Raw genomic sequence first — 20,480 nt, forward strand, 5'->3', positions numbered from 1 at the left:
AAGGAAAAGGGAGAATACCTGCGCAACCTTACCTGTGAATAAAGGCCATTATTCTCCTGTAATGAGCCTCGCAGTTTTTCTTGGATGTTAAATTAATGGGCGTCTCCGTGTCCATTTGAGCGAGGCTGCCCTGAAGGGTTGGTGGCTCCTGAGATGGAGGTGTTTTGGCTGTATATATATATATATATATATATATATCTCCCAAAAGTGCCTCAGCACCGTATATTTGCCAACAATTATTTCTTTGTTTTTCTCTACCAATTCTACAGCCCTCCAGTGGGCCTCAGGCACGATGTCTGGTTTCCGATTAGAATCACGCCGTGCTGTTCACCGAATGTTACAATTACAACTGTGCAGTCCCGTATCATATTTCAAACAGGTGGTGCATCCTCCATGGCCGAGGCCACCACGTGTTACATATCCCAAAAGTGCCTCAGGACTCAAGGACGCCACTCCACGGTAGATTGTTTGAACACAAACATTTTAATGTTTAAATCAGCACATCAATTCCGATAATTTCAAAGTCCCTGACGCGTTTCGGAGTATCTTTCTCCTTCCTCAAAGGGCAAGCAATCTACCGTGGAGTGGCGCCCATTTATTCACTGCCGCTTGGCAGAATGCATTTCGGTGTAAAATCGCCTTCCTCAGATGCCGCTTGCACAGGATTATACCTCCACCCTCCTTTAAATATCATGTGGCTCTCCCATTGGTGGGAGTATAGCTGACACCATCCAATTGCTTTCAGCTGCAGTCCGGTGATAGAGACCACAGTTCCCAGCATCCATCATTTCGGTAAGTACCGATATTTCGATATTTTGCCACTAAACCCATCTGGCCAAACCCACTGATGTACTTAGGGTGTCCCAGCTATAAATTCATAGTTACTACACCCATCCAAATATTAGTGCATCACTACTCCAGCATTTGCTTGCTTTCCTTTGTTTCCAAACCTTCTTCACTATCACTATCTTTGACTATCCAAAATCACAATAATACTCTCTCAAAAACCAGAAAAACACAATCGATCTTCATGTTCAGTTAGTGTCCAGTAAGTTTGTTTCCTGTGCACTGGGCCGTCACACTCACTCATGAAAATGGCTATTGGTAAACACACAGCACATGCTCTCGTGAATATGGATATTGGTAAACACACAAGCACAGGTCCTGATGAATATGGCTATTGGTAAACACACCGCACAGGTCCTCATGAATATGGCTATTGGTAAACACACAGCACAGGCTCTCGTGAATATGGCTATTGGTAAACACACAGAATAGGTCTTCATGAATATGGCTATTGGTAAACACACAGCACAGGCTCTCGTGAATATGGCTATTGGTAAACACACAGCACATGCTCTCATAATTATGGCTATTGGTAAACACACAGCACACGTTCTCATGAATTTGGCTATTGGTAAACACACAGCACAGGTCCTCATGAATATGGCTGTTGGTAAACACAAAGCACATGCTCTCGTGAATATGGCTATTGGTAAACACACAGCACATGCTTTCACGAACATGGCTATTGGTAAACACACAGCACAGATCCTCATGAATATGGCTATTGGTAAACACACAGCACAGATCCTCATGAATATGGCTATTGGTAAACACACAGCACAGGCTCTCGTGAATATGGCTATTGGTAAACACACAGCACATGCTTTCACGAATATGGCTATTGGTAAACACACAGCACATGCTCTCGTGAATATGGATATTGGTAAACACACCACAGATGCTCTCATGAATATGGCTATTGGTAAACACACAGCACAGGTCCTTATGAATATGGCTATTGGCAAACACACAAGCACAGGTCCTCATGAATATGGCTATTGGCAAACACACAGCACAGGCTCTAGTGAATATGGCTATTGGTAAACACACAGGCACAGGTCCTCATGAATATGGCTATTGGCAAACACACAGCACAGGCTCTCGTGAATATGGCTATTGGTAAACACACAGCAAAGGTCCTCATGAATATGGCTATTAGTAAATGCTCTCATGAATATGGCAATTGGTAAACACACAGCACAGGTCCTCATGAATATGGCTATTGGTAAACACACAGCACATGCTCTCATGAATATGGCAATTGGTAAACACACAGCACAGGTCCTCATGAATATGGCTATTGGTAAACACACAGCACAGGCTCTCGTGAATATGGCTATTGGTAAACACACAGCACATGCTCTCGTGAATAAGGCTTTTGGTAAACACACAGCACAGGTCCTCATGAATATGGCTATTGGTAAACACACAGCACAGGCCCTCATGAATATGGCTATTGGTAAACACACAGCACAGGTCCTCATGAATATGGCTATTGGTAAACACACAGCACAGGCCCTTATGAATATGGTATTCGAAAACACACAGCACAGGATCTCATGAATATGGCTATTGGTAAACACACAGCACAGGCTCTCATGAATATGGCTACTGGTAAACACACAGCACAGGTCCTCGTGAACATGGCTATTGCTAAACACACAGCACAGGCTCTCATGAACATGGCTACTGGTAAACACACAGCACAGGCCCTCGTGAACATGGGTATTGCTAAACACACAGCACAGGCTCTCATGAACATGGCTACTGGTAAACACACAGCACAGGTCCTCGTGAACATGGCTATTGCTAAACACACAGCACAGGCTCTCATGAACATGGCTACTGGTAAACACACAGCACAGATCCTCATGAATATGGCTATTGGTAAACACAAAGCACAGGCTCTCGTGAATATGGCTATTGGTAAACACACAGCACATGCTTTCACGAATATGGCTATTGGTAAATACACAGCACATGCTCTCGTGAATATGGATATTGGTAAACACACCACAGATGCTCTCATGAATAGGGCTATTGGTAAACACACAGCACAGGTCCTTATGAATATGGCTATTGGCAAACACACAAGCACAGGTCCTCATGAATATGGCTATTGGCAAACACACAGCACAGGCTCTCGTGAATATGGCTATTGGTAAACACACAGCACAGGTCCTCATGAATATGGCTATTGGCAAACACACAAGCACAGGTCCTCATGAATATGGCTATTGGTAAACACACAGCACAGGCTCTCGTGAATATGGCTATTGGTAAACACACAGCAAAGGTCCTCATGAATATGGCTATTAGTAAATGCTCTCATGAATATGGCAATTGGTAAACACACAGCACAGGTCCTCATGAATATGGCTATTGGTAAACACACAGCACATGCTCTCATGAATATGGCAATTGGTAAACACACAGCACAGGTCCTCATGAATATGGCTATTGGTAAACACACAGCACAGGCTCTCGTGAATATGGCTATTGGTAAACACACAGCACATGCTCTCGTGAATAAGGCTTTTGGTAAACACACAGCACAGGTCCTCATGAATATGGCTATTGGTAAACACACAGCACAGGCCCTCGTGAATATGGCTATTGGTAAACACACAGCACAGGTCCTCATAAATATGGCTATTGGTAAACACACAGCACAGGCCCTTATGAATATGGTATTCGAAAACACACAGCACAGGATCTCATGAATATGGCTATTGGTAAACACACAGCACAGGCTCTCATGAATATGGCTACTGGTAAACACACAGCACAGGTCCTCGTGAACATGGCTATTGCTAAACACACAGCACAGGCTCTCATGAACATGGCTACTGGTAAACACACAGCACAGGCCCTCGTGAACATGGCTATTGCTAAACACACAGCACAGGCTCTCATGAACATGGCTACTGGTAAACACACAGCACAGGTCCTCGTGAACATGGCTATTGCTAAACACACAGCACAGGCTCTCATGAACATGGCTACTGGTAAACACACAGCACAGGCCCTCGTGAACATGGCTATTGCTAAACACACAGCACAGGCTCTCATGAACATGGCTACTGGTAAACACACAGCACAGGTCCTCGTGAACATGGCTATTGCTAAACACACAGCACAGGATCTCATGAACATAGCTATTGGTAAACACACAGCACGGGTCCTCATGAACATGGCTATTGGTAAACACACAGCACAGGTCCTCATGAACATGACTATTGGAAAACACACAGCACAGGCTCTCATGAACATGGCTATTGGTAAACATACAGCACAGGTCCTCATGAACATGGCTATTGGTTCTCAATAACATGGCTATTTGTAAACACACAGCACAAGCTCTCATGAACATGGCTATTGGTAAACACACAGCACAGGTCCTCATGAACAGGGCTATTGGTCCTCATTAACATGGCTATTGGTAAACACACTGCACAGACACTCATGAATATGGTTATTGGTAAACAAACAGCACAGGTCCTCATGAACATGGCTATTGGTAAACACACAGCACAGGCTCTCATGAACATGGCTATTGGTAAACACACAGCACAGGTCCTCATAAACGTGGCTATTGGTCCTCATTAACATGGCTATTGGTAAATACACAGCACAGGCTCTCATCAACATGGCTATTGGTAAACACACAAAACAGGTCCTCATGAACGTAGCTATTGGTAAACACACCGCACAGGTCCTCATGAATATGGCTATTGGTAAACACACATCACAGGCTCTCGTGAATATGGCTATTGGTAAACACACAGCACAGGTCTTCATGAACATGGCTATAGGTAAACACACCGCACAGGTCCTCATGAATATGGCTATTGGTAAACACACATCACAGGTTCTCGTGAATATGGCTATTGGTAAACACACAGCACAGGTCTTCATGAATATGGCTATAGGTAAACACACAGCACAGGTCTTCATGAATATGGCTATAGGTAAACACACAGCACAGGTCCTCATGAATATGGCTATTGGTAAACACACAGCACATTCTCTCACGAATATGGCTATTGGTAAACACACAGCACATGCTCTCAGGAATATGGCTACTGGTAAACACACAGCACATTCTCTCACGAATATGGCTATTGGTAAACACACAGCACAGGTCCTCATGAATATGGCTATTGGTAAACACACAAGCACAGGTCCTCATGAATATGGCTATTGGAAAACACACCGCACAGTTCCTCATGAATATGGCTATTGGTAAACACACAGCACAGGCTCTCGTGAATATGGCTATTGGTAACACACAGCACAGGTCCTCATGAATATGGCTATTGGTAAACACACAGCACATGCTCTCATGAATATGGCTATTGGTAAACACACAGCACATTTTCTCATGAATATGTCTATTGGTAAACACACAGCACAGGTCCTCATGAATATGGCTATTGGTAAACAGACAGCACATGCTCTCTTGAATATGGCTATTGGTAAACAAACAGCACAGGTCCTTGTGAATATGGCTAATGGTAAACACACAGCATAGACTCTTGTGAATATGGCTATTGGTAAACACACGGCACGGGCTCTCATGAACATGGCTATTGTTAAACACACGTTACAACAAACAAATGATGGACGGAATGCTGACAATGCATACATTCTCCACCAGTCAAGAGATCTGGGTTAAATCCATCGTTCTTTTGCCCACTACACCACCCCAGTTTGGACATGGCCATATGCAAATCAGTCTTGACCCTGTGCCTCATGGGAACAGTCCAGCCCAAACTGCCAAGCCATGTCTTCCCTGGACCGGAATCAAGCATCCTAGGACCGGTTACTGGCTATCAGCCGTCATCAGCCAGGATAGCTTGACTCCAGTGGCGTAGTGAGCACGGGTCCCACGTCTGGGAATACCCATCCCACTTAGGGCGAAAAGCGTTACAACAAACAAATGATGGACGGAATGCTGACAATGCATACATTCTCCCCCAGTCAAGAGATCTGGGTTAAATCCATCGTTCTTTTGCCCACTACACCACCCCAGTTTGGACATGGCCATATGCAAATCAGTCTTGACCCTGTGCCTCATGGGAACAGTCCAGCCCGAACTGCCAAGCCATGTCTTCCCTGGACCGGAATCAAGCATCCTAGGACCGGTTTCTGGCTATCAGCCGTCATCAGCCAGGATAGCTTCACTCCAGTGATGTAGTGAGCACGGGTCCCACGTCTGGGAATACCCATCCCACTTAGGGCGAAAAGCGTTACAACAAACAAATGATGGACGGAATGCTGACAATGCATACATTCTCCCCCAGTCAAGAGATCTGGGTTAAATCCATCGTTCTTTTGCCCACTACACCACCCCAGTTTGGACATGGCCATATGCAAATCAGTCTTGACCCTGTGCCTCATGGGAACAGTCCAGCCCGAACTGCCAAGCCATGTCTTCCCTGGACCGGAATCAAGCATCCTAGGACCGGTTTCTGGCTATCAGCCGTCATCAGCCAGGATAGCTTGACTCCAGTGGCGTAGTGAGCACGAGTCCCACGTCTGGGAATACCCATCCCACTTAGGGCGAAAAGCGTTACAACAAACAAATGATGGACGGAATGCTGACAATGCATACATTCTCCCCCAGTCAAGAGATCTGGGTTAAATCCATCGTTCTTTTGCCCACTACACCACCCCAGTTTGGACATGGCCATATGCAAATCAGTCTTGACCCTGTGCCTCATGGGATCAGTCCAGCCCGAACTGCCAAGCCATGTCTTCCCTGGACCGGAATCAAGCATCCTAGGACCGGTTTCTGGCTATCAGCCATCATCAGCCAGGATAGCTTGACTCCAGTGGCGTAGTGAGCACGGGTCCCACGTCTGGGAATACCCATCCCACTTAGGGCGAAAAGCGTTACAACAAACAAATGATGGACGGAATGCTGACAATGCATACATTCTCCCCCAGTCAAGAGATCTGGGTTAAATCCATCGTTCTTTTGCCCACTACACCACCTCAGTTTGGACATGGCCATATGCAAATCAGTCTTGACCCTGTGCCTCATGGGAACAGTCCAGCCCGAACTGCCAAGCCATGTCTTCCCTGGACCGGAATCAAGCATCCTAGGACCGGTTTCTGGCTATCAGCCGTCATCAGCCAGGATAGCTTGACTCCAGTGGCGTAGTGAGCACGGGTCCCACGTCTGGGAATACCCATCCCACTTAGGGCGAAAAGCATTACAACAAACAAATGATGGACAGAATGCTGACAATGCATACATTCTCCCCCAGTCAAGAGATCTGGGTTAAATCCATCGTTCTTTTGCCCACTACACCACCCCAGTTTGGACATGGCCATATGCAAATCAGTCTTGACCCTGTGCCTCATGGGTACAGTCCAGCCCGAACTGCCAAGCCATGTCTTCCCTGGACCGGAATCAAGCATCCTAGGACCGGTTTCTGGCTATCAGCCGTCATCAGCCAGGATAGCTTCACTCCAGTGGCGTAGTGAGCACGGGTCCCACGTCTGGGAATACCCATCCCACTTAGGGCGAAAAGCGTTACAACAAACAAATGATGGACGGAATGCTGACAATGCATACATTCTCCCCCAGTCAAGAGATCTGGGTTAAATCCATCGTTCTTTTGCCCACTACACCACCCCAGTTTGGACATGGCCATATGCAAATCAGTCTTGACCCTGTGCCTCATGGGAACAGTCCAGCCCGAACTGCCAAGCCATCTCTTCCCTGGACCGGAATCAAGCATCCTAGGACCGGTTTCTGGCTATCAGCCGTCATCAGCCAGGATAGCTTGACTCCAGTGGCGTAGTGAGCACGGGTCCCACGTCTGGGAATACCCATCCCACTTAGGGCGAAAAGCGTTACAACAAGACTGATTTGCATATGGCTGGGCTCAAACTGGAATGGCATGGTGAGCAAAAAAACGATGGATTTAGGCCCAGATCTCTGTACTGGGGTGAATGTATGACATTGTTCTGCATTCTGTCCATCAATTGTTGTTTTTGCATTTGTCACCCCGAGTGGGAAGGGTATGCTCAGACGTGAGTCCCTTGCTCTCCATGCCACTGGAATCAAGCTATCCTGGCTGACGAGGGCTGAAAGCCCGAAACCGGTCCTAGGATGCTTGTTTCCAGTCCAGGTAGGACCTGGCTTGACAGTTCGGGCTGGACTGTTCCCATGGGGCACAGGGTCAAGACTGATTTGCATATGGCTGGGCTCAAACTGGAATGGCATGGTGAGCAAAAAAACGATGGATTTAGGCCCAGATCTCTGTACTGGGGTGAATGTATGACATTGTTCTGCATTCTGTCCATCAATTGTTGTTTTTGCATTTGTCACCCCGAGTGGGAAGGGTATGCTCAGACGTGAGTCCCTTGCTCTCCATGCCACTGGAATCAAGCTATCCTGGCTGACGAGGGCTGAAAGCCCGAAACCGGTCCTAGGATGCTTGTTTCCAGTCCAGGTAGGACCTGGCTTGGCAGTTCGGGCTGGACTGTTCCCATGGGGCACAAGGTCAAGACTGATTTGCATATGGCTGGGCTCAAACTGGAATGGCATGGTGAGCAAAAAAATGATGGATTTAGGCCCAGATCTCTGTACTGGGGTGAATGTATGACATTGTTCTGCATTCTGTCCATCAATTGTTGTTTTTGCATTTGTCACCCCGAGTGGGAAGGGTATGCTCAGACGTGAGTCCCTTGCTCTCCATGCCACTGGAATCAAGCTATCCTGGCTGAAGAGGGCTGAAAGCCCGAAACCGGTCCTAGGATGCTTGTTTCCAGTCCAGGTAGGACCTGGCTTGGCAGTTCGGGCTGGACTGTTCCCATGGGGCACAGGGTCAAGACTGATTTGCATATGGCTGGGCTCAAACTGGAATGGCATGGTGAGCAAAAAAACGATGGATTTAGGCCCAGATCTCTGTACTGGGGTGAATGTATGACATTGTTCTGCATTCTGTCCATCAATTGTTGTTTTTGCATTTGTCACCCCGAGTGGGAAGGGTATGCTCAGACGTGAGTCCCTTGCTCTCCATGCCACTGGAATCAAGCTATCCTGGCTGACGAGGGCTGAAAGCCCGAAACCGGTCCTAGGATGCTTGTTTCCAGTCCAGGTAGGACCTGGCTTGGCAGTTCGGGCTGGACTGTTCCCATGGGGCACAGGGTCAAGACTGATTTGCATATGGCTGGGCTCAAACTGGAAGGGCATGGTGAGCAAAAAAACGATGGATTTAGGCCCAGATCTCTGTACTGGGGTGAATGTATGACATTGTTCTGCATTCTGTCCATCAATTGTTGTTTTTGCATTTGTCACCCCGAGTGGGAAGGGTATGCTCAGACGTGAGTCCCTTGCTCTCCATGCCACTGGAATCAAGCTATCCTGGCTGACGAGGGCTGAAAGCCCGAAACCGGTCCTAGGATGCTTGTTTCCAGTCCAGGTAGGACCTGGCTTGGCAGTTCGGGCTGGACTGTTCCCATGGGGCACAGGGTCAAGACTGATTTGCATATGGCTGGGCTCAAACTGGAATGGCATGGTGAGCAAAAAAACGATGGATTTAGGCCCAGATCTCTGTACTGGGGTGAATGTATGACATTGTTCTGCATTCTGTCCATCAATTGTTGTTTTTGCATTTGTCACCCCGAGTGGGAAGGGTATGCTCAGACGTGAGTCCCTTGCTCTCCATGCCACTGGAATCAAGCTATCCTGGCTGACGAGGGCTGAAAGCCCGAAACCGGTCCTAGGATGCTTGTTTCCAGTCCAGGTAGGACCTGGCTTGGCAGTTCGGGCTGGACTGTTCCCATGGGGCACAGGGTCAAGACTGATTTGCATATGGCTGGGCTCAAACTGGAATGGCATGGTGAGCAAAAAAACGATGGATTTAGGCCCAGATCTCTGTACTGGGGTGAATGTATGACATTGTTCTGCATTCTGTCCATCAATTGTTGTTTTTGCATTTGTCACCCCGAGTGGGAAGGGTATGCTCAGACGTGAGTCCCTTGCTCTCCATGCCACTGGAATCAAGCTATCCTGGCTGACGAGGGCTGAAAGCCCGAAACCGGTCCTAGGATGCTTGTTTCCAGTCCAGGTAGGACCTGGCTTGGCAGTTCGGGCTGGACTGTTCCCATGGGGCACAGGGTCAAGACTGATTTGCATATGGCTGGGCTCAAACTGGAATGGCATGGTGAGCAAAAAAACGATGGATTTAGGCCCAGATCTCTGTACTGGGGTGAATGTATGACATTGTTCTGCATTCTGTCCATCAATTGTTGTTTTTGCATTTGTCACCCCGAGTGGGAAGGGTATGCTCAGACGTGAGTCCCTTGCTCTCCATGCCACTGGAATCAAGCTATCCTGGCTGACGAGGGCTGAAAGCCCGAAACCGGTCCTAGGATGCTTGTTTCCAGTCCAGGTAGGACCTGGCTTGGCAGTTCGGGCTGGACTGTTCCCATGGGGCACAGGGTCAAGACTGATTTGCATATGGCTGGGCTCAAACTGGAATGGCATGGTGAGCAAAAAAACGATGGATTTAGGCCCAGATCTCTGTACTGGGGTGAATGTATGACATTGTTCTGCATTCTGTCCATCAATTGTTGTTTTTGCATTTGTCACCCCGAGTGGGAAGGGTATGCTCAGACGTGAGTCCCTTGCTCTCCATGCCACTGGAATCAAGCTATCCTGGCTGACGAGGGCTGAAAGCCCGAAACCGGTCCTAGGATGCTTGTTTCCAGTCCAGGTAGGACCTGGCTTGGCAGTTCGGGCTGGACTGTTCCCATGGGGCACAGGGTCAAGACTGATTTGCATATGGCTGGGCTCAAACTGGAATGGCATGGTGAGCAAAAAAACGATGGATTTAGGCCCAGATCTCTGTACTGGGGTGAATGTATGACATTGTTCTGCATTCTGTCCATCAATTGTTGTTTTTGCATTTGTCACCCCGAGTGGGAAGGGTATGCTCAGACGTGAGTCCCTTGCTCTCCATGCCACTGGAATCAAGCTATCCTGGCTGACGAGGGCTGAAAGCCCGAAACCGGTCCTAGGATGCTTGTTTCCAGTCCAGGTAGGACCTGGCTTGGCAGTTCGGGCTGGACTGTTCCCATGGGGCACAGGGTCAAGACTGATTTGCATATGGCTGGGCTCAAACTGGAATGGCATGGTGAGCAAAAAAACGATGGATTTAGGCCCAGATCTCTGTACTGGGGTGAATGTATGACATTGTTCTGCATTCTGTCCATCAATTGTTGTTTTTGCATTTGTCACCCCGAGTGGGAAGGGTATGCTCAGACGTGAGTCCCTTGTTCTCCATGCCACTGGAATCAAGCTATCCTGGCTGACGAGGGCTGAAAGCCCGAAACCGGTCCTAGGATGCTTGTTTCCAGTCCAGGTAGGACCTGGCTTGGCAGTTCGGGCTGGACTGTTCCCATGGGGCACAGGGTCAAGACTGATTTGCATATGGCTGGGCTCAAACTGGAATGGCATGGTGAGCAAAAAAACGATGGATTTAGGCCCAGATCTCTGTACTGGGGTGAATGTATGACATTGTTCTGCATTCTGTCCATCAATTGTTGTTTTTGCATTTGTCACCCCGAGTGGGAAGGGTATGCTCAGACGTGAGTCCCTTGCTCTCCATGCCACTGGAATCAAGCTATCCTGGCTGACGAGGGCTGAAAGCCCGAAACCGGTCCTAGGATGCTTGTTTCCAGTCCAGGTAGGACCTGGCTTGGCAGTTCGGGCTGGACTGTTCCCATGGGGCACAGGGTCAAGACTGATTTGCATATGGCTGGGCTCAAACTGGAATGGCATGGTGAGCAAAAAAACGATGGATTTAGGCCCAGATCTCTGTACTGGGGTGAATGTATGACATTGTTCTGCATTCTGTCCATCAATTGTTGTTATTGCTATTGTTAAACACACAGCACAGGTCCTCATGAACATGGCTATTGGTCCTTATTAACATGGCTATTGGGAAACACACAGCACAGGTCCTCAAGCTTCCTAGGACCGGTTTCTGGCATTTCAGCCATCTTCAGCCAGGCTTGCTTGAATCCAGTGGCAAAGTGAGCAAGGGACTCACGTCTGAGCATACCCTGCCAACTTATGGCGAACAAAGTCTGGCTAAAGACGGCTGAAATGCCAGAAACCGGTCCTAGGAAGCTTGTTTCCGGTTCAGGAAAGGCATGGCTTGGCAGTTCGGGCTGGACTGTTCCCATGAGGCACAGGGTCAGACTGATTTGCATATGGCCATATCTGAATTGGGGTGGCAGAGTGGGCTAAAGAACGGTGATGGATCAAACCCAGATCTGTTGACTGGGTGTGAGTGTTTGATTGGTTCTGATGCTCTGTCCATCACCACCCCCTTTTGTACCGCTTTGTTCGCCATAAGTTGGCAGGGTATGCTCAGACGTGAGTCCCTTGCTCACTTTTCCACTGGATTCAAGCAAGCCTGGCTGAAGACGGCTGAAATGCCAGAAACCGGTCCTAGAAAGCTTTTTTCCGGTCCAGGGAAGGCATGGCTTGGCAGTTCGGGCTGGACTGTTCCCTTGAGGCACAGGGTCAGACTGATTTGCATATGGCCATGTCTGAACTGGGGTGGCAGAGTGGGCTAAAGAACGGTGATGGATCAAACCCAGATCTGTTGACTGGGTGTGAGTGTTTGATTGGTTCTGATGCTCCGTCCATCACCACCCCCTTTTGTACCGTATTGGTAAACACACAGCACAGGTCCTCATGAACATGGCTGTTGGTAAACACACAGCACAGGTCCTCATGAATATGGCTATTGGTAAACACACAAGCACAGGTCCTCATGAATATGGCTATTGGAAAACACACCGCACAGTTCCTCATGAATATGGCTATTGGTAAACACACAGCACAGGCTTTCGTTAACATGGCTATTGGTAAACACACAGCACTGATTGGCTGTGGCTCGCAGCTGCTCACTAATCATTGTCGGGCTTGACATTAGAGACTGTATGGGCGGTAAACCAAGGGGGAGGCGGCCTGAATTCATAGTCATTACAACGCGTTGCCTCTTCTTAAATGCTTGCATTCGATGGATTCTCTAATTCTGCAATGGGGATTAGTTCTCAATACATTGCTTCTGTAAGCAGCATATAAGTAGATATGAACATCTTGATGACGTGTGCGCGTACGCCATCTTCAGCATGGACATTTCGATTTCATTTTATTTCAAAAGCACCGGGTTGTTTACTGGGTTGTTGGCTCATACATCTTAGAATCAAGCTCATTATTATATAACAGGTGTTTGTTGAAATTTTCCTCAAGTTATTAACTCGTATTAAACGATGTTTTATATTCATTAACCTCGGGGCCCTCCTGACTTAAAATCTGTATAGGTTTTAAGTAAGAGCAACATTTATTATGCTAAGAAGACAACTGAATGTAAGTTGAAAAACGTGCATTGAAATAAAATATTAATCTATACATATAGTTGTTTTTGTGCAAGTCCTAAACATTCGAAGTGGAAAATATTTGTTGGGCAAAGGTGTGTAATACATTCAATTCGACTGCAATATATTTGTTTTTATAATGGCTCAAATAGAAACAGTGTAACATCTTAATTAGTTAAACCATAGGCAGATGAAGTTATGCATTTGTTTCCATGGCTACGAAGGGCAAATCTCTGCCAGCCCAGCCAGAATGAACTATAAATAGGAATAAGATTCACATGTTATGCGGGTCTAGAGAGTAGTGACCACCTTCATCCCAAAGTGACAGAGATGAAGTCCTCCCAGTGGCTGTCTATCAACGCCATCTGCACAGCTAAGTTGTGCAGAGAGCGAGTTTATAATATCTGACTCCTCCTTGAGATTCACAAACGTGTTTGTACCAGGCTTTGTGATTAAAACTGCCCCTGGAGGTGCAGAATGGGCGCTCCAGGGTAGGTGCATTCTGGAAACCATGGAACGTTTACATACAACCACTAACAAACGTGTTTCGTGGTGTATGCAAACGTTTTCTATTCCTTTACATGGCTGCTGTAAATTCATACTATGCTAACGCAAGAAGAGAAATGGAGGATCAAACGTCATGCTTCCTCCTAAGGGAACTCAATTGCACAAAAGGTAAGGTGAACATTTACTGTAGAAGGCCTACCCAGAGACATCTTTAGGATTTTGGGGGCCCTGGGCCGAACATATTTTGGGGGTCCTGTTCAGAACAGCTTGAATTTATGATCTAATTTCAGCTTCATAAAATGCCCTCTTCGGCCGGTCACTGACACTGATTAGGCAGACTGGTCCACATTCTAAATATGTTTACATCTCATTTTCAGGGAGAGTGATGTATGTTTTCAATAGCATAGCAGCAGCTCACTAATATTATTCCAAATATTCCCTGGGAGCCAATACTGCTTCTCATGTGTGAGGTCCTGTTTTGATCTAAAATGAACTTTTTTTTATGGCTGTCGCATGGTGTTGAAAAACCTAAAAACAAAATTTCTGTGCCGTATGTCTGTAAAAGACTCCCACACATTACACATGATAAAAATAAATTGTATTTGAAACAATCTGTTTAAATATCATTCAAGGTAATCAGGGCAGGACTGTGTGGAGAACAGAACCAAATCTATCTGGGGGTCCCCTAAAAGCTGCCCATGCCTTAAAACGTCTCTAGGTCTTTTCTCTCCCTAGCCTAATACCTATAGCCCTGGGTGCCAAAGACACCTCAAGTCAGGGTGGGATGAGGTGGCCAATGAAGAAGCATATTACAAAATTGAGAGGGATATGGGCCGCTTATAGGTCCAGCATAGGAGTCCCAGAGGATCAGGCAAGCAGAAAATGTATGCAGTTCCTGTGGGGGTGGGTGGGAGGAAGGCATGGGTTCGGGGATAGAAGCTAGGTCCGTCTAACACCCTCACCCTTTAGCGGTGATAGGGTGCCTACCAATTTGGGAAATAGGGCCCACACATGCTCCATCACAGGGCATGCTTCTGGTCAGGCCGGCGCTGCAATGCCTTTATCTGAGCACTTTTTATCCCCAGCCGTAAGGTGCAGTGTGGGTGTAGGGCCTCGTCGTGTTGATGTGACAGGAACGTGTTGTATGAAGGTATAGTATTTCAGTGGTGACACACCATTGCTGTTTTTATTTGGGACCAGTGGGTTCACTGATTAAATTGATTTAGTGTAATCACTGCACCTCATTTTAGCCTTTCCCACACTATACCTTCACACATCACATTCCATTCATATCTACACCACGAGGCCCTACACCTGCACTGCACCTTAGGGCTTGGGATAAAAAGAGCTCTGATAAAGAGCCCCTCATGAGGTGCCTGTCAGGCATTGCAGCACCGGCCTGACGAGGAGCATGCCCTGTGATGGAGCATGACACCCAGCCGGGGGTGTGAGGGCGCCATTTCCTGAATTGGGAGACACCCTGTCACCACTAGAGGGTGAGGGTGTTAGAACGACCTAGCTTCTACCCCAAACCCGCCCTCCCACAGGAAATGCATACCTTTTCTGCTTGCAATAAAGAAGCATTCCACGTAATGTGGCATGCTTCTTCATTGGCCACCTCACCCCGTCCTGGTAAGATGGTACTTCCAGGGTGAGATCAAATTCGATATTATGATGGAATTCTTAAAATATGCTACATTTCCAGACAAAACAGGGATTCAGTTGAAACAGAATTATTGTTGTAAGATTTACCCTTCTCAAATAGTAGTAATCTAGAAAACATACTTTCATGCATCAGCACATGTGAAGATGAAGTGGCACAAACATGCCACATGCATATCTAGTGACTAATCGTGGTATTTACATGCATTTCTCTGATGACTTACCGTCATAAGGGTCCTTCTTTGCTTCATGGTCTGGAGAAGGGTGGCAACTCCTGAAGTCACAGACTTCATTTATATAGTACTTTATCTCATTAATCTTCGCAAAGCGAGTAGTTACAACAATGTTACAACTGCAGATCTGCAATAAGCTTTTAACTAAGATTAATATGTCTCATGTGTTTAGGAACAGCTTTCTTCTAATCTCTGGGAATGCCACATAGTATCTACTCATCGTTCATATTCTATGAAATTTTGTCTGATAGAACTATGGGTCCTCCCTTTTTTGTTTTTTTGCATCCAAGGGACCTGGCCCTCAAAACAAAAACCTGAACATAATGGCCCCATTACTCATGTCATCAAGGAAATGCACCAGCTCTTGCTGCAGCCAAATTTGTTACACCAATGCTGATTGTGCGAGGCAGCCACCATGTTTGGGTGTGGTCTTGGTGACGTCTTATGCCACATGACCAAGCTTGCGTTGCCATGCAGTGTCCCTCCTCCAATCAGCTGAGAGGCTGTTCCTTGTATCATTTCTTTGTGATACACAGGATGTGATCACGTAGTCCCTCTGCTAAGGAGCGAGTTTATATGGGAAAGGGAGTCACAAAAGCGCTGCCTTTTTGTGTCCAAGTCCTTTACATGTGACCCTTTCAACATTTACCTATGTTTCAGGGTCACTGAGAAGGGCCCAGCAAAATCAGAATTATCTGAAATTGCCAAGATTACACCAAATAATTAAGGTTATACCACGTTTATACAATCACCTTTAGGATGTGACTAATAAAAAGCATTAGTGTAAATATAATTTCATGAGATAATAGTTTTTTTTTTTTTTTTTTTTCCCATAAGTGTTACCCTATTTCCTTGTTTTCGGTGCTTCAGCTGGGAATTAACTCATTGCCTTGTCCCCATAGAATTCCATCTTTCAGTCATGTGTATCTGTACTGAGTCTTTATACACATTGTTGTTCATATTTGAGCCAGCTGTTCTCATGTTTGCTTGTAGTGGTTTATGGGCCACATGCATCAAGTGAAAAACCGCTCGCAAACGGTATTTTTGCATTTGGGGTCCATCATCCCAAATGCAAAAATCACAGTTTGAGAAATCACAAAATAGCGATCACTTAATTGCGATTGCATGCAATGCATGAAGAAATTGCAACTAGCGATTTCGCAAATAGGGGTTGCAAATTACTATCAATTTGAATTTGATGGTAATTTGCAAAAACTTTGAAAAATACACTAAAGTGCATTTTTCAAAGTTCCTGGTTACACCATGCACAAATGCCCTTTGGGCATGTGTGTGCATAACATGTGTACACATTACAATTTCAGGGGTGCAATAGGGTGTCCTTTTGGCACCCTTGAAATTGCATGCGCAATTTGCGAGTACCTATTGGGTACTTGCAAATTGTGCATGCAATTCCAATTCATTCCTATGGGCCTGTAGGCCAATAGGAATGAATGTGAAGCCATTCCTTAATTGCGACTCGCAAATTGCGACTCGCAATTAGGGAAGGTTTAGGAATCGCAATTGTTTTAGCAATTCCTACATGCATAGGCTTTTGCGATTCCTTAATTGCTATTCCTCAACAATCACAATTAAGGAATCGCAAAAGCCTACCTTGATGCATTTGCCCCTATGTCTATTAATGACATACCATTCATTGTCATCTTCAGTGTGCCCCTTTTCTACATAATGTCTGGTTAATTTTGTATTATCTTTTTGCATCTTAAAGTACGCCTGTGCTCATTTAGCCTCACCCGTATTTTCCTTGTTTTAATACCTATGTACTTCAAAGAGCATGACCATTTAAGCATATAAATTACATTGCTAGAGTTAACATTTGTTAGACATTTCAGTTACAATGGAGTCTGAAACACCACAACCCCCACATTGATAGTGCCCTTTAGATGAGGGTGTAATCTCAAAGGGGTGTAAACTGTCTCCTGCTATCTATTCCTTTAATCACGAGTGTAGCAATCTGTCTTGAAGTTTCAGAACCCTCCAGAATGAGAACATTGGTCTCTATCTTCAGTCTACCCGAGGTCAGAATGTTACAATGTTTGTTGATCAACTTTTTCAATGTGTTTGAACTGGGGCAGTATGTTGTCATATGAATACGTTTTGTAACTGGCGGCGTCTCATGTGTAGTAAGTAATAAGTCCCTGTTCTTATTGATTGTCCTCTTTCTGGCATTCTTAATAATTTTCTCAGGTTAGTGTTTCTCATTCAACATATTGCTCATTTTTTCAGCGTGGTGATTGTAAGTACTGATGTCTGTACAGTTAGGCCTGAGTCTGAGAAATTGTCCGACAGGTCGGCCATCTCTTAGTGAGTATGGATGGAAACTTTTTTAGCAGAGTAAACTATTCCTGGCTGTTTGCTTATGATATACTTCTGTTTTTAGTATCCCTGCCTCTGGGTAGATTCTGAGGTTTACAAATGGTATCTCCTGTCTGCTCATGGTCGAAGAGAAATGTAGAAAAGCATTAAGGGCATTGAGCTGTTAAACGGTAGCGGCAATTTCAGTCGATAACCCTTCAAGTATTGCCCGGCGGTAATCGCCTCTTATACCATTCGATGTTAAACCAATAAAGAGGCAGGCGCCGGAGACTGGAAGGCAGGAAACAAAAGTTTTATTCCGTCGGAGCAGAACACATCAGATCAGACAGCAAGGTATCGTCACGAGGTGCTCTAACTGCATCTCTGAGGCCTGGCCTCTTATACACAGGTTTGTGACTTTATTGCAGGGTTATCGTACATGGCACATTCTTGAGATTGTCTTGGAACATGAAAGAACATCCTCGGAATCCCCACTTCGAGCTCGTTCCCACACATATCTACAGTGGAAGTCCCCACCCCATCTACAGTAGGAGATGGCTATCACACAGCTGGACATTCCGCCAATTCCCGGGGGTGTGTGCGACCGGCCGGGTCTCAGGGGGTAGGGGCTTTGATCTACTGTAATCCCTTTGATGTGGGGTGTTTCCCTTACAGTAGGGGCAATAAACTGCATCCGCAGGGCTAGGTGATGGCCTGGGATCGATTCGGACAATGGGGCGCAGAGGAAGGGGGTTATCAAAAGAGATGCATGACCATGTATGGGATGTCGGTCAGGCGTGGGATGTGGTTCCATGGCAGGGTCGCGCAGAAGGAGAGGGTTTATGGCCCGTGTATGAGAGAGCGGGGGTGGCCGGCGCGCGGGGGATGCTTGCAGCGCCAGGGGGACGCGCTGGCGATCGGCAATGAGCAGGGAGAGACCAGGGTGCTTAAAAATGGCTGCCGTGCGCTTTCCTGTGTGTCGCGCTGGGGAGAGACAAGATGGCGCAGATAATGTTCAGTTTGCAAGCTAAATTTCCACAGTCCTCCCTTTTAACATGTCTCGCCAGCTTGCCTAGTTCGGATCTATCCCCATAATACTACGAACTTCCACCTCATACAGAGCTTTCATTCGCTCTGCTTCAAAGTTCAAAGTCTTAGGGCAGATGCAGTTCATAAAAAGCGAACATAAAGGTGGCAGACACTGAATCCCCAAGCAACATCCACATAGTATCACAATTGGTATTAGGATAAATGAAAACAGCCTCCATCCCCAACTTCTAATAGTGTCCCAAAACCAACTCCCCAGTCACCATTCTTCTTGCTCCTGATGAACCTCTGCGGAAAGTCTGTGGAGGTGTTCAATTGCTTTGTAGACTGAGGGTGAGTTATCCGGTACGTAGGTACAACAGCTGGACCCAATGATGCGGCATGCTCCTCCACGATCAGCCAGAACCACATCTAGAATGAGGCGGTTCTGAAGAGCCACTAGGCGGACGGCCTGGAGCTCGGCGGTGTTGTTGGCGAGGATGCCGGCCGTAATGTTCATCGCCGTTTCGACTGCCTGGGTTAAGTGGCGGATGGCACGGCTGTTTGCCATTGGACCCCAGAGTGGAACAAGACCTTTTACTGCGTCCATGAACTGCGCTCCGGTGGAGTCGGCTTGCACAATGTCTTTGGCACGTTTCTGTCGGTGATGGTTTGCTGGAGCCACATATGTCGGAGGAAGGACAAAGGCGATGTAGCAGGTGCCTCCCCAACGTTTCGGAAGCCAGGTGTAGGCCTTAGTACCACAGACGAAGTACATATTCGGGGAGGCAACAAAGGAGGGTGGATCAACTGAGTCCAATGTTCGGATGATGAGGCAGGAGCTGTGGCCCACCAGCTGCGCCCCCAGGCCTTCGAGGCACACAAATCCAGTGATGTTGATGACGGATAGGGCCACTGTTAGGGTGGCGGCCGTCCGTTTCCGGTGGTAAGAGAAGGTGGGTCTGGCTGGGTTGTTGAACACTTGCATTTCAACTCGTTCTTTGGCAGGGATGTCCATGTGAAAGGAAGTGTTTGATCTCAGAGGACAGAAGGGTGCAGAAGTTCTTCCAGTTTTGTTCAGCCAGAACCCATGGTAGAAGTGTGACATAGTTCTGCCGGAAGTGGCATTGTCCTTGTAGCTTTCCTGCAGGAGGATTAGCCAGGCGAGGCAGGAACCATGGACAGAAAAAGGTGAAGGGATGAAAGGGATAGAGTGTCCAGTGGCATGTGGTAGCAATCCACAGATCCAGCAATTAGTGGCATTGGCGGCAAGATTATGTTGGTGGAGCAACTGCACAAAAGAATTATTCCAGAACTCCTTACGTCTTTCTCGGAGTTGGGGTGAAAGTGAGATCAGATGGTGTTCTTTCATGGTGATAGGTTGAACGGTGGTCAGCAATGTCTTATGAGCGGGTGTGCTCTCCTCCATGATCCAGAAGGTGACCATGAGGAGAAGGCAAAAGAGAGGGGTAATGAAAA

This window comes from Triturus cristatus, chromosome 2_1 (genome assembly GCF_964204655.1).
Source record: "Triturus cristatus chromosome 2_1, aTriCri1.1, whole genome shotgun sequence".
Classification (NCBI taxonomy): domain Eukaryota; kingdom Metazoa; phylum Chordata; class Amphibia; order Caudata; family Salamandridae; genus Triturus; species Triturus cristatus.